Source organism: Octopus bimaculoides, chromosome 10 (assembly GCF_046866305.1).
Source record: "Octopus bimaculoides isolate indiv1 chromosome 10, ASM4686630v1, whole genome shotgun sequence".
NCBI classification, from domain to species: Eukaryota; Metazoa; Mollusca; class Cephalopoda; order Octopoda; family Octopodidae; genus Octopus; species Octopus bimaculoides.
Window position 1 is genome coordinate 12,243,750 of NC_142937.1, and position 14,751 is coordinate 12,258,500.

Genomic DNA, 14,751 nt, shown 5'->3' on the forward strand with positions numbered 1-14,751 from the left:
CAGTAAAGAATGTCCCTTCACAAGTGGAAACACAGTGGATAGTAGGTTCTATATGCCTCGAAATGGAGGAGGCAAATATATTAGAAATTGCTACTGCAGAGGAGAAAAACTGGGAAGGGGGAAAAAAAGTCGAAGTCCTCCTCCACATCACTGAAGAGGAGTGCCAAAAGATCCCCACACACATCCAACTGGCAAAGGACCACAAGTTATATGTAGTGGTGGAAGGAAGGCGGCCACGTTGTTATGTATGCGGCAGCGAGGCACACCTCAAGGACAGTTGCCCAACCGCCGCCAACCAAAAAAAGCAACAAGGGCAACCACCAAAACCCGGAAAAAAAACCCTACTACCAACACCACCATCAACAATCAAAACAAGAGAAACACAAGCAACACTGGCAACTGAGAAGACAACAGCATCTGCAAAAACAACAAGTGAGGAAGCAGGGGAAAAGAAAGAAAATTCCAAGACTGTTTCCCCCTCCCCCACATCACACACACCTCACACAAATAACAAGCCATCAGCACCAACAAAAACAGCAACACAACCACTCACACAAGCACACACAGACGCTCACAATTTGCCCCTACCCCCTTCCGATTCCTCAGAACCTTCGTCGGAAGATGAAAGTAATGAGGAATGGCAAATAGCCCAGAAAGGAAGGAGGAAGAGGAGCAAGAAAAGAAAAGCAAACACAAACAAAGCAGGGAGATACACAACTCCCGAAAACACTCCAGACACCAACACAAGCACACACAACTACAACACAAGCAACAAAACCCCAAAAGCAAGTACACACACAATGCTCACTGCCATCAACACAAAAAACTCAGAGTTGATGGAATACATCAACACAAAAACAAACATAACAAACGAAGACATAAAAACCAGCAACCACCCATACACAACACCGCCAGAACACATCAAAATACTACACATAACACCAACCCTGCACCACACACTAAAATCTATTTTTCCAAAGGCAGTTGGCAAATGCCAAAAATACCTGGCGAAAAAACTATATAGTGATCTCCTCGAAGAAAACCCGAAGGAGGAGACACAAAAACTCTCAAACGGTAAGTGACTCTCTTTATAAAACTTTAACACTCAAATCAAAATGATGCTCAAGATTGGTTGTGTAAATGCGCGTGGCTTGGGGTCCCCTTGGAAACAAGGGTACCTCCTAAATGACATAAAGTCACATAAACTAGAAATCATAGCCATAAGCGAGACCAGACTCCATGATCCGCGGGCCCTATCGTCCATGTTTGGCAGACAGTTTAACATTTATTTTTCTCCCTGTCTGCCGAGAATGGGCGGTAGTGGCACGGCGGTACTCTTTCGCAAGAGTCTGGATCTCGAAGTAAAGACAGTATTCATAGACCCGGAGGGTAGATTGGTTGTTCTGGATGTCGATGGCAGCGATGGGTGTGCTTTTCGACTCATATCAGTATACGCACCACCTTTAACAGGTAGGCCGGATTTCTTTCGACGTCTAGAAGTATTCCTAGGAACGTCTCGTCCTTTACTTTTAGTGGGGGATTGGAATGCTACCTTGGACACGCATCTAGACTATGTGGGCAGAGATAGGAATAGACGGGGATGCAAATGCCTCAAAGACCTGCTCAGACGCTTTCAACTGTCTGACAGGTACCGACTCGATTACCCGAATGCGCCAATGTGGACATGGACAAACCGCATCGGGTCGTCGAGATCGTATCTAGATAGAATACTGTGTAGGAGAGTAGATAGAGATAGCATAGGGTGTCCACAATTTCACATAGTCAGCTACACGGATCACAAACTTGTGACGTGTACGCTAGACTTAGATAAGACACATAGGCAGGGCTCCGGTTACTGGAAACTAAACGCGTCTTTCCCGTCGAGACCAGTTTTCAGAGACCGGATTAGCACGTTAGTAAAGAGGGCTTTGACAGGAGCCATCATCAATAACAAATGGTGGTTTGCCCTCAAGAGAGCAATAAAAGCAGAAACGGTTAGGTATAGCAAAGCACTAGCCATAGACAGAAACAGAGTAGAGGGTGAACTAGTTAAGAAGCTAGAAGAGGCAATTAGAAGTGGCATCGCATCCGACGTTTTGGCGGCGAGGTTGGCCCTTGACCAACACTTCAACGCCAAACACGAAGGGTGCGTTGTCAGGGCTAGGATGCGTGCTCTAAGAAACGAAGGTGTTGGAGCCGCACGAGAGGCCCGGGTGGCGGAGGCGCAACAGGGCAACAAAGCCACCATTCGGTCTCTGGTGGACGAACAGGGGCGCGAGCTGCTCGAGCCAAGCAAAATGTGTGAGGCCTTTCAGCGGCACTTTGCTCGACTGTTTGGGACGAATGGCGAGCGAGAACGCAGGGTGGACTTCAGTGCCTACCTGCACAGCCTGCCACGACTCTCGGCAAGAGAGGCGGAGTGCTGCGAAGGTGCCATCACGGCGGCGGAAGTGAGGGACGCGATGGCGGGATGCTCGAGGGACAAATCTCCGGGTTTGGATGGTCTGCCCTACGAGCTTTACAACTGTAAGCCAGACTTGTTTGGAGACGTCTTGGTGGCGGTGTACTGCAACTGGCAGCAAAACGGGAGCATTCCCGGTTTTGTGAGTCGAGGAGCCGTAACGCTGCTGAAGAAAGATCCAAACAAGGGGGACGTCATAGATAACTTTAGGCCCATCACTCTGCTCAATGCAGACTTGAAAATTTTGGCCAAGGTGTTAGCCAAGCGGTTGGCGCTTGTCATCGAGAAACTGATCGGCAAGGCGCAAACGTGCGCGGTGCCGGGCAGGAGCATCCATGACAACCTCCATCTGATGCGCTACATCATAGAGAGGGTAGTTAAGGAACCTGGCATGGGTGGGGCCCTGATCAATTTAGATCAATCGAAAGCTTTCGATAGGGTAGACCATCAATACTTGGAGGCTGTCCTCATAGCAGCCGGCTTCGGTCCCATTTTCCGCGGCTGGATGGCTGCCTTGTACAGAGGCATCCGTTCGGTAGTTCGCGTCAATGGGCATCTATCAAGACCCTTCGACATTGCACGTTCGGTCCGTCAGGGATGCCCCCTCTCGTCGCTTCTGTACGTGTTGACTCTCGAGCCACTACTGCGGAAGCTGGCGACGCTGAGGGGCATCCCGCGAGAGTTGGGATGCGGGACGAGCGTGTCGGCATACGCGGACGACGTCACCGTCATAGTGTCTAGCCAAAAGCACATCGAGCTTGTCGGCGAGACACTGAGAGACTACGAAGCGGTAACGGGAGCGAAAATCAACCGGGATAAGTCAGTGGGCTTGCGGCTCGGCACCTGGAGAAGCAACCCCATGCCGTCAAGTAGCGCCTCCGTCGTGGGACGTTGGACTGACGGTCCGGTTGAGATGCTCGGGGTCTGGTTTGGTCCAGACCTCCAAACGGAGAAGAACTGGGACGAGATAACGAGAAGGGTGGCCACTCTAGCCCGGCAATGGGCCGAGAGGAAGCTTTCCCTGAAAGGTCGGGCGGAGGTGGCGAACACGTACATCGCGTCCGTCATCTACTACCGCCTGACCGTCGTTCCTTGTCCCGACCCTACCATCACCAAACTGGAGCGCATCCTCTTCCGCTTCTTGTGGAAAGGAAGCGTTCCGATGGTTAGGCGATCCGTTTGCTGCCAACACCCGTTAAAAGGAGGACTGGGCATGCCGTGGTTGATGATGCGCAGACACGCGCTGAGACTGCGACATCTCCGGCTCTACGTAGACAGCGGTGAACAGGTGTGGTCACCGTTTGTGCGGCGCGCTTTCCCGCAGCTCGTCTCCATGACCGAACTGCAGTCATGGATCAAGAAGAGGCCGAGGAAGGGCGAATGGCACCGCGAGTGTCGCGCTGCTCTTCGGCAACTCCAACAACCCGGGTCAACCTTGAGCGACTGCATCACAACTAACGCATTCTATAGTGGATTAGTGGAGGGAAGGTACGACGACGATCTCGGGGCGAACCTGGGCGTCGACGAGGAATACCTGACCCGCCTGTTTAAGACGACCTTCGGGCCGGGACCTATGGACAACTTCCAGAGATCCCTGGCCTGGCAGTGCTATCGAGAAGCACTACCCGTTCGGGATAAGCTCTACAGGCATGGCTCGAGAAACACGGGGCCGACCTGTCCGAGATGCCGGCAGAGCGACGAAACCGTTCTGCACGCACTCGTACAGTGTCCCACCATTTCCGAGCTGTGGGCTTACGTCGAACAACTGCTATCGCGTGTGGGACGAGTCGGTCTATCAGCCGAGTCTATCGTGAATATTGTCGCGCCTCCTTCCTTTAAACGGGAAGGAAGAGCTATTTTCATCGTACTTGTGGCTATGGCGAAAGAATGTGTATGGTGGACGCGTCTGAAAGGTCTAGAGACAAAGACTTTCCTCTCTGGGCAATCTCTCATCAACTTCTTCAAGTATCACCTGAAGAGGAAGTTGAGAGTAGAAAGGGAAGTCTTGTCTAGTGAATGCTTCAAAAAAAGATGGGTGAATGTAGCAAGGATGGCACGTGTGAACGACGGAGCCATCTTGAGCATAACCCTATGAACAAGAAAAAAAATAAAACAAAAAGGCAAAAGAGAGTCACTTACTGTTATAGTTTCTTCAATGAGAATATTGACCAAGGTTACCGTGGTCTTTTCCGTGGGCTTTTCCTTCCACGGCTAAACCTAAACTGTCCTCCCCTCTTTTTACACGAGAACATTACTGTGTGATACACGATCCCTATTGATCGGCCTTTCCTTTTCTTTTTTTTTCGATCCCTTTTGATCGAACTGCCCCTTTTTCCCTTCCTACGATCCCTTTTGATCGACACCACCAATTTTTTTTTTTTTTTTTTTTCCTTCCTTCCCCCTCCCAAAAAGAAAAGCTCTACATTGTATTTGTCCCATCTTCGTTGAGCCCTGTGTGGCTAATAAAAGAAATGTATCTGTCTGTCTATCTATCTATCTATCTATCTATCTATCTATCTATCTATCTGTCTATCTGTCTATCTGTCTATCTATCTATCTGTCTATCTATCTATCTATCTATCTATCTATCTATCTGTCTATCTCTCTATATGCATATATATCCTTATTTTTTCCGTTACTGTCTCTTTATTGCTCTCTCTGTCTCTCTCTCTTTATATATATATATATATATATGTGTGTATGTGTGTGTGTGTGCGTGCGTGTGTGTGTGTGTGCGTGCGTGTGTGTGTGTGTGTGTGTCTATATTCATCGATATATATATATATATATGAATATGTATGTTGGCATGTAAACTATATATATATACATGTATATTTATATATGTATATATATATATATGAATATGTATGTTGGCATGTAAACTATATATATATACATGTATATTTATGTATGTATGTATATGTATATATATATATGTGTGTGTGTGTGATTCTGTGTATGTGTGTGAGTGTATTATATATATATGTATGTATGTATACATATGCACATACATATAACAATAGATATATATATCACAGGAGTAGCTGTGTAGACACAGGAGTGGTTGTGTGGCAAGTAGCTTGCTTACCAACCACATGGTTCCGGGTTCAGTCCTACTGCATGGCACCTTGGGCATATGTCTTCTGCTATAGCCTTGGGCCAACCAAAACCTTGTCAGTGTATTTGGTAGACAGAAACTGAAAGAAGCCCATTATATATGTATGTGCGTATGTATTTGTACCCCCACCAAAAAAAAAAAAATACATCCCCATAACATAGTGGTTCAGCAAAGAGACAAGGCTTACAAAGAAATAATTCCTATTGTCGAATTGTTCGACTAAAGGTGGTGCTCCAGCATGGCCACAGTCAAATAACTGATACAAGTTATTTATATAAATCTTGCCTTGTATCTGCTACTACACCTTCCTCTATCTATGTTTGTTTGTATCTCCTACAATCTATTCAAACTCTCAATCTTTCTCTCACAGTCAGACTTACACCCTCTCTATACACATCTCTCTATCTTCTCCCCCTCCCTTTGTTTCCTTACATTTAGCTTTGACTCATTGCGAGAGGAAATCCCCTTTCTGCTCTGTATTTCTCTTTCAAATTTAGTTGATATTTTCCTTCTTTAGTTTTTCCATTTGCATTTCTTCCCTCCCTTTTCTTCAATATTGATTTTTCCCACCAAATATAACAGCTGTTAAACATTCCCAATATCTCTGCCAGTGTATATGTGTGTGTGTGTGTGTGTGTGTGTGTGTGTGTGTGTGTGGATGCATGCATGTTTTCATGTATCTATGTATATGTAGATGTGTGTATTTAAATGTATGTATAAGTGTATGCATGTGTGTGAGTGTTTGTATGTATTGCGTATGTATTTCTGTATGATGAGTATCTGCATGTATGTGTAATTGTATGTGTGTAGGTACATATAGTTACACACACACACATATACATAGATATATATATATATACATACATATATATATGTAGATATATATATATATCTATATATATATATATATATATATATATATATATATATATATATATATATGTATGTATGTATGTATGCATGTATATGTATGTATATTTATGTATGTATGTATATATATATATATATATATATATATATATATGTACACAGATATGTGTACACACATATATATACATATGTGTGTGTATGTGTGTGAAGTAATGGATATATGTGTAGATAGTAATATGTTTACATGCATGCGTATTTTGTGCACATATGTCTCCCTCCCTCTCTTTCCCTCCACATATATATATATATATATATATATATATATATATATATATATATATATATATATATATATATATATATATATGTATGTATATATATATATATATACATACATTGAAAAAGAGAGAGCTTATAGCTGTGTGTTCATATGTATCTGTACTTGTATGTGTATACATGTTTAAATCTTTCTCTCCAACCAATCGTTACTTAAACAATTTATATGCCTCCCCACTTCTTTGTTAATAAGTGCTTCAATACATATATGTGTATGTGTAACCATATGCATGCATGTCTATATAAATATATATACATATATAAATAAGTATATATATATATATACACACACACACAAATTTTACATGCAAAACGCAAATGCATACATAACACACACACACACACACACACACACACGTTATCCTGCACAAACATGAGCCCAGAACACACACATACACACACCCACACACACACACGCACACACACAAATACAAACATATATATTTACATACGCACACATGTTGACATACATATATTTTACTCACAAAATACAAACACATAATATATAATTCACAAAAGTGTGATTCTATCCAAGCGTAAGCCAAGACCACATACGTAGAGAAACACACATATTTACCACAGAATCATACACCAATCTTTAGCTGAACACACACACACACACACACACACACACACACACATACACACACACATATACATACATATTTTCTACAGATGTAACATGAGCAACATGTCAACTGAGATAATTCAAATTTTCCTCGTTCGCTTAGCTACTATATTGACCAATGATAAGATTTTAAAGAGTGGGTCATGAAGACACCTAAACAGCCTTCTTGGAGTTTGAACCCTAATATGGTTAAAGGAGGAATTATGTGCCATTAAGGATTTATATGCCATTGAGGATTTACGTTAAATTACCGGAATAGTACCACAGTTCTTATGTTTGACCGGCTCCATTAAGCATGTATGTATATGCATATAAATATATATATATATTTAAATATATTTATTCTCCGTTTTTCAATTATCCATAGAGTTGGTATCTATCCACCGCACCCCACGACCACCACCTTTTTTGCTACTGTCTTTTCTTTCTATGCCATGTCATGCATATTTCTCTGCTTACATTTCTCTCTCTTTCTTTCTCTCTTTCTCTGTCTCTCTCACACACACACTCATACACACATACACACATGTATGTGTATATATATATATATATATATATATATATATATATATATATATATATATATATATATATATATGCACACACACATACATGCATGCAACACATCCCTTTATATATATGTGTGTATCATATATATAGATATATATATATATATATATATATATATATATATATACACATATACATATATATATATATATATATATATACACACACACACATATATATATAAACACACACAAAGGATGTATTGTGTTCATATATGGTTGTGAGTATGTATATCATCATATATATATATATATATATATATATATATATATATATATACATATACACACACAGATACACGCACGCAACACATCCCTTTATGTGTGTGTGTGTTTGTATGTGTGCGCATGTGTATTTATGCATAAGTCTATCTGTGTGACTTTCTTTTGTGCAACACAGCTTTAAATCTAAACAATAATAAACTTGAAGGGGATTATATATTATGTTTGCTCACTTTCCATGCTCCTGTTCTTAATAACAACAACAACAACAACAACAACAGCAGCAGCAGCAGTATAAACAAAACATTTCCTAAAACACCTTTGTTTAAAAAAAAAAAAACCTTTTTTTCCTAAATCCTAAATCCATTTACTTTCAGACTGTTCTCCAATCATGTCTCCTTGTTTTATTCTTAGCAAACAGCAAAGGGTCTTTACCCACATGTTACATAATTTTCTTACCTTAACACCCTTTCCAATGTTCCTCCCTCTTTTTATCTGATCATTGAATAGATTGAAGCCAAATCTGTTGCATGCACTTCTCCTCCTACACCAGGGATTATCTGGAGTCGTTTTTGTTTTTTTTTATCTATGCTATGCTATTATGTCCACGTGTTTCATATTTAAGAAACCTCCTACTTAAGTTGTCTTATACTTACGTTTTATAATACTTATGTTATGTTGTTGTTCTAATCCTTTCTATTGAAATCAAAGCCATGAAAACTCGGACCTGTACACTCAAAAAACACATGTGCATGTACACACACACTCACACACACACACACTGATATACGGACAAATTTACAAACATAAAACAAGTCTTTGTGTATGTTTCTATGCATGTATATATATATATATATATATATGTGTGTGTACACAATATAGATACAGATATATATATATATATATATATATATATATATATATATATATATATACATTGATAGATAGATAGATAGATAGATAGATACAGGTATATATACATAGATAGATAGATATAGATACAAATATATATATGTGTGTGTGTGTATTTATGCGTGTATACATATTTCGTTTGCGGTCATTGTTGTGGAGAGGCTAGCACACATCCTTAATGAATTTGAATTAAAGGTAGTAGCATAAATAAAAATAGCTAAATATTTCTTGTTGTTGTTTAACCCTAGGTCACACCAGATGGGGTAAAACCATGACCCTATTCATAACTCACCTATCTTCACTTTTATCTAGGTCTGTAATATATCATATTTTTATATATGACTTTTATTTTTTTTATTTTGATACAAAAGTCTGACTTGACTGTTATTTTTAGCATTTTCAGAGACTATGCTAAGACTCTCAAACTGGTTCATAAGCCTGTATGATCACTCTCATAATGTATAACATTAAACCAGCATTTCTCAACCGGGGTTCCAAGTTTAGGAACCTATCTAAGTTGTTGAAGATGATGATGAACAATTGTATGGTCTGAACTAAGCTTTATTGCCAATTCTTCAACTGATAATGCAGGATTATCTTCAAGTAATTCCTCAAGGATTTTATCATCAAACTCAACTGGACATCCTGAACCTGGAACCATGTGGTTGGTAAGCAAGCTACTTACCACACAGCCACACCTGCACCTATATATATATATGTATATATATATATATATATATATATATATATATATATATATATATATATATATATATATATATATATATATATATATATATATATATATATATATATATATATATATATATATATATATATATATATATATATATACATATATACACACACACACACACATATATATATATATGATTTTAACTATGATGAAATAATATGAGAAAGATATATGTAATTTTTTTTGTACTGGGGTTCTTTGAGACCTGTACTTTATCTTAAGGCATGCACAAGGATAAAAAGGTTGAGAAACACTGTATTAAACAAATGAAGTAATTTGGTACAACTCTCTCGTAACATTCATTGAACATTTTTAATTCTGCTCAGATATGGATATAAAATCTCATTTTCTAGTTCAGTGGTCCCAATATCTTTTATCTTTTATTTGTCTAAGTCATTAAGTTGCAGTCATGCAGGGGTCACAGCCTTCAAGGGTCTAAGGCAAAAAAACCAGTCCAAGTGCCTATTTTTTTAAAATCAGGTACCACAATGTTTGGGGATGGAGGTGTAAACAAATAAAGACCACTCGTGAAGCATACACTCACAATCACACACACACATACACACAAATATATATATTCGAGTGTTGGGCCCCACGGAGGTGGGCCCCACGGAGGCAATAACCAAGAGCTTTGGCATTGTCATGTTTGAGAAGAAGACCCATCGAGCTGAGCAAAATCACAGTCATGGCAGATACCAGTGTCGGTCACACAAATTGGCACCCGCGGTGATGGCACATAAAAGCACCCATTACACTCTTGGAGTGGTTGGCATTAGGAAGGGCATCCAGCTGTAGAAAACCATGCCAAATCAGACTGGAGTCTGGTGCAGCATTCTAGTGTGCCAGCCCAGTAAAACCGTGCAACCCATGCCAGTGTGGACAATGGACGTTAAATGATAATGATGATGATGATATAAATATATACGATGGGCTTCCTTACAGTTTCCATCTATGAGATTCACTCACAAGGCTCTAGTCAACTTGGGAGCATAGGAGACATTCGCCTAATGTAGCACAAAGTGGGGCTTAACCCAAAACGACATGGTTGTAAAGCTTCTTCTTTAACCACAAAGTCATACTTCTGTGTGGAATTTCTCTCAACAGAGAATGTATGCTTTTCTGTGTGGAATTTCTCTCAACAGAGAATGTATGCTTTCTTTTCACTCTTTAAGATTGCTGTAAAATGCAAAACTTCCAATAGGAAATGCAGTTTTCTCCAGATTTTTCCCTGTCTGAAAAAGAGACCCCCCCCTCCCCAATTTATCTTTGCGGTATAAGTGTATACATATATATACCTTTTAATTATTAATTCTTTCAGTTATTAACCTGCATCCATGCTGGAACACCACCTTGAAGAATTTCTAGCTGAATGTATTGAACCCAGTACATATTAGTTTATAAAGCCAGGTACTTTTTCTATCAGTTTATTTTGCTGGACTGCTAAGTTACAGGGATGTAAACACACCAATACCTGTTATCAAGTGGTGGGGGACGGACAAACGCAGACACAAATGCACACACACACACATACACACACACAAATATATATCAATGTCGTGATAAACTTTATTTGTTATATATATATATACATATAAGGTTTATACCATGTCCTTTCTATAAAACAATACTCAGCTGCTATGCTCTGGACACTTAACACATAAAAGTATAAAAATGAAATGGTATATCTTTTTTCTACTTCCAACAAGATTCAACTTTATAATGATTTAAATATTTTAATTAATTTCTAAAGTTTGAATCGAAACAGCTGTCAGAGATTATGTCTAATTTTGTAATTAATTAATAGATAATTATTAATTGATTTATCTCTGTTTTCTTAAATAAATATAAACCTTGGTTCATCTAATTACCTTATTTCTGAATATTAAATATAATATTCAAAATAAATAATAGGTAATAAACCAGTAAATTCATAGATTTGATTATCCTTTAATGAGGTATTTAACCTTTAATTGAACTATATATATCTATATATATATATATATATATATATATATATATATATATATATATATATATATATATTTATATATGTATACGACAGGCTTCTTTCAGTTTCCATCTACCAAATCCACTCACAATGCTTTGGTTAGCCTAGAGCTCTAGTAGAAGACACTTGCCCAAGGTGCCACACTGTGGGACTGAACCTGGAACAATGTGGTTGGAAGCAAGCTTCTTACCACACAGCCATACATGATATATATATATATATATATATATATATATATATATATATATATATATATATATATATATATATATATATATATATATATATATACATATATATATATATATATATATATATATATATATATATATATATATATATATATATATATATATATATATATATATATATATATATATATATATATATATATATATATATATATATATATATATATATATATATGTATGTATGTATGTATGTATATATATATATATACATATATATATATATATATATATATATATATATATATATATATATATATATATATATATATATATATATATATATATATATATATTTATAAATGGAGAATGGATTTATTTTAAAAGTATTGCAAGGAAAACAAAACTGCTGTTTGGTCTTAGTTTTTCCTGTTTTATCTTCAATCTATTTTCATATTTCTTTGTTGGTCTGCAAATTTAATCTCCCAAACAAACTGTACTAAACTCATAAGGCGGCAGGAAAATATATGTTTACTTACAGAGTCACAGACATGGCTGTGTAGTTAAGATTCTCACTCCATGTGGTCTTGGATTCACCGACATTACGTGACACCTTCTATTACAACCCTGGGTCAACTGAAGTCTTCTGATGAATTTGGTAGATGGAAACTGGAATCAGTTTGCCATATATATTCTTTTATTCTTGTACTTGTTTCAGCCCTTTGACTGCAGCCATGCTGGAGCACTGCCTTAAAGGGTTTTAGTCAAAGAAATCAAACCCGGGACTTATTCTTTGTAAGCCTAGTATTTATTCTATCAGTCTCTTTTGGTGAACCGCTAAGTTACTGGGACACCAGCATCAGTTGTGAAGTGATGGCAGGGGGCGGGGTGGGGTGGGGTGGGTAAACACAGACCAACAGTTGTCCATGATTACCAGCCTCCCCACTCTATGCTACTGATGTTGTCCAAGGGAAAGGCAATGGCTGATATAGCTTGGCCCCAGTGATGTCGCAACTCATTTCTATGGCCAAGTGAACTGGGACAAGAGCACAACACACAGCCCAGTTCAGGAACTGAACTCACAACCTCATGTCTGTAAGCCCAATGCTCTAACAACTGAGCCATGCAAACGTGGTTTGTGTTTGTGTGTATCCTTGTCTTCAAATCATATGTTGGTTATTAACATGCATCACCATCATACAAGTAACATTGTTTGTTTCTAGTCTTTTATGAAAAACTCATCTGGCCAGAGAGAAAAACTGCCTTTCTTGGAAACAGGTGAGTTTTCCAAGCAAGCTAATATAGAGTGACAGAAAGTGCATCAAGCCTTAGAAAATCTGTCTCAATAAATTTTGTCGGCAAGCATGGAAAAATGGACATTAAATAATTATGATGATGATATAAAGAGAGAGAATCATTCCATTTTGTAGAAGGATTGCATTCATAAACTGTTTGCAACAGTGTGTATTTCTATAACATATAATGTATTTTCTCGTTGACTTCCATGTTCCCTCTTCTCCATGTAACATGGAAGTAAATGGTAATATAAGTTTTGCATTATAAAAATCCATGTTATAGATAGATTTGCAGAGCTTAATGTTTCCATACATTAGAATGTGTGTTACCATATTCATTGCTGTCTTTATTTATGTATTTGTATATGTGCAGGCATGTAATTTTTCATTGGTGCTGAAAAAAAAAAATTAACAGCAAAATTGACCTGCTGATTTGAATGAATTCAAGACCCATTACCGCAATGCATAAACATCCAACACTCTACAAATGTTGTCTAGTCACCATTTTATATGTCTTCACTGTTTAATATACACCATCTTATGTATACACACACCTTGAACAAAATACAGTCTTGTATTTGTTCTGACTCTTTGTGTTTTGAGTTCAAACTCTACAACATTCATCTAAGTATCTTCTGTAGCTTCAGGTTGACCAAGGCCTGGTGAGTGTGCTTGTTAGATGGAAATTTAAAGAAGCCCATCATATCTTTTAACTTTTGTCCTTTGCTTGTTTCAGTCATTAGATAGCAGCCATAGTGAGACACTGCCTTGAGGAATTTTTAGTTGAAGGAATCAACCCCAGTGGTAGGAAGTATTGTTAGACACACACACACACACACACACACACACACACACACACATGCGATAAGTTTCTTTCAATTTCCATCTACCAAATCCACTCGCAAAGCTTTGGTCAGCCTGAGTCCACAGCAGAAAACACTTGTCCAAGGTGCCACATATATTTATATATATATTTATACAATTATATATGTGTGTGTGTGTGTGTGTGTGTTGAGTCACCTTGTCTTGATATCATGTGACAGCTGTAAAAAAGTGTCACTATTAGACAAGTGGTGTTGTTCATTTCTAATGGAAACATGTCTAGTCATGGGAAAATATTACCTTGCTTGGAAACAGGTGTGGTTTGACAACAGGAAGAGCATTTATCTGTAGAAAATTATACCCAGCTCACTATGTCTGACCCATGCAAGCATGGAAATGTAGACATTAAATTGATTATGATATATTACAATATGTACATGCGAGTGTGAGTGTATTTGTGAGAGTGTGTGCATGTGTGTGTTTCTAATTGTGTAATTATATTTTAACTTTGTGTCCTTTGTAGTAAAGAGTAGAGAAGCCGAGACAGGAAGTTTGTTGGCAGCAA

At 38.2% G+C, this 14,751-nt stretch overlaps 1 protein-coding gene across 22 annotated transcripts in view; it reads left to right on the forward strand.

The window, feature by feature from the left end:
- LOC106869227 (tolloid-like protein 2) overlaps positions 1-14,751 on the forward strand; it is a 1,141,949-nt gene that overhangs the window by 138,425 nt on the left and 988,773 nt on the right. For 2 of the 22 annotated variants that reach the window (XM_089358379.1, XM_089358381.1), the window contains exon 1: positions 7,102-7,710. The exons of 15 other annotated variants lie outside the window; for them this stretch is intronic. The gene's annotated coding sequence lies outside the window, so the exon portion shown is untranslated. Of the gene's footprint in view, positions 1-7,101; positions 7,711-14,717 lie in introns of those variants that run through there. 5 more of the 22 variants (XM_089358368.1, XM_014914874.3, XM_014914877.3 and 2 more) reach the window with 5 other exon arrangements.